Source organism: Alligator sinensis, unplaced genomic scaffold (assembly GCF_000455745.1).
Source record: "Alligator sinensis unplaced genomic scaffold, ASM45574v1 scaffold115_1, whole genome shotgun sequence".
NCBI classification, from domain to species: Eukaryota; Metazoa; Chordata; order Crocodylia; family Alligatoridae; genus Alligator; species Alligator sinensis.
Window position 1 is genome coordinate 1,944,652 of NW_005841895.1, and position 1,418 is coordinate 1,946,069.

Sequence of the window (1,418 nt, forward strand, 5' to 3'; positions counted from 1 at the left end):
AGCTACCAATTCCAGCAGTTTTTAAAACAGAGAGAGCAACTTGATCTGACCCCACTGTCACAGATACTTCACCAGAAGGATAAGAAACTCACTGTTGCAATAGGAACCCGGGGTCAGTTTTGTTCAATGTCTTCATCAATGACCTGGAAGATGGCATAGAGCGCACCCTCAGAAAGTTCACAGATGACACCAAGCTGGAGGGAGTAGTAGATACACTGGAGGGTAGGGCTAGGAGTCAGTGTGACCTAGACAAATTGAAGGATTGGGTCAAAAGAAATCTCATGAGGTTCAACAAGGACAAGTGCAAAGTCCTGCATTTAGGATAGAACCAACCCATGCACTGGTACAGGCTGGGGGCTGACTGGCTAGGCAACTGCTCTGCAGAAGAGGACCTGGGGGTGACAGTAGACAATAAGCCGAGTATAAGCCTGCAGTGTGCCCGTGTTGCCAAGAAGGCCAATGGCATAGTGGGCTGCATTGGGCGGTACGGTTGCCAGTAGATCAAGGAAAGTGATTATTCCCCTCCATTCAGCACTGGTGAGGCCACATCTGGAATAGCGTGTTTAATTTTGGGCCCCCCACTACAGAAAGGATGTGGACAAATTGGAGAGAGTCCAGCAGAGAGCAACAAATATGGTGAGGGGACTGGGGGACATGACTTATGAGGGAACTGGGCTTATTTAGTCTACAGAAGAGGAGACCAAGAGGGGACTTAATAGTAGCCTTTGACTACCTGAAGAGGAGTTCAAAAGAGGATGGAACTAGACTCATTTCAGTGGTGGCAGATGACCGAACAAGAAGCAATGGTCTCAAGTTACAGTAAGGGAAGTTGAGGTTAGATATTAGGAAGAATCTTCTCACTAGGAGGGTAGTAAAACACTGGACAGGTTACCCAGAAAGGTGGTGCAATCTCCCATCCTTGGAGGTTTTCAAGACCCAGTTAGATGAAGCTTCGGCAGCGATGATCTAGTTAAGGATTATAGGCAATGACAAGGGGGGGGGCACATCCCCCCCCCGCCCCCCTGAGATTGGCCCTTGCCCGAGAAGCCAGCAACTTCCACCCTGCCCCCAGTCAGCAATCAACAGTCTGGGGGAACCAGGATCAGGAGGCAGTTGCCCACGTTGAAGATGTTCCTGCTTTGAGCAGGGGATGGACCAGATGACCTCCTGAGGTCCCTTCCAACCCTAACTTTCTGATTCTGTGACCAGCCTCAGATGTGAAGCTGGATTTCATGTCTGCTCCTAAGATGTACTGTAGTAGGTAATACATGGTTAAGCAGCTAGTAGTAAATTCAAGAACCTATAACAAATTTACATTCCCTCTGAAATATGGTGATACAGCTACGTGCTACACACTCTTCTCTCACCCAATTCTCCTTGTGGTTTGTAGTACTGATGGGGGGGGGGGGGGGGGGGGG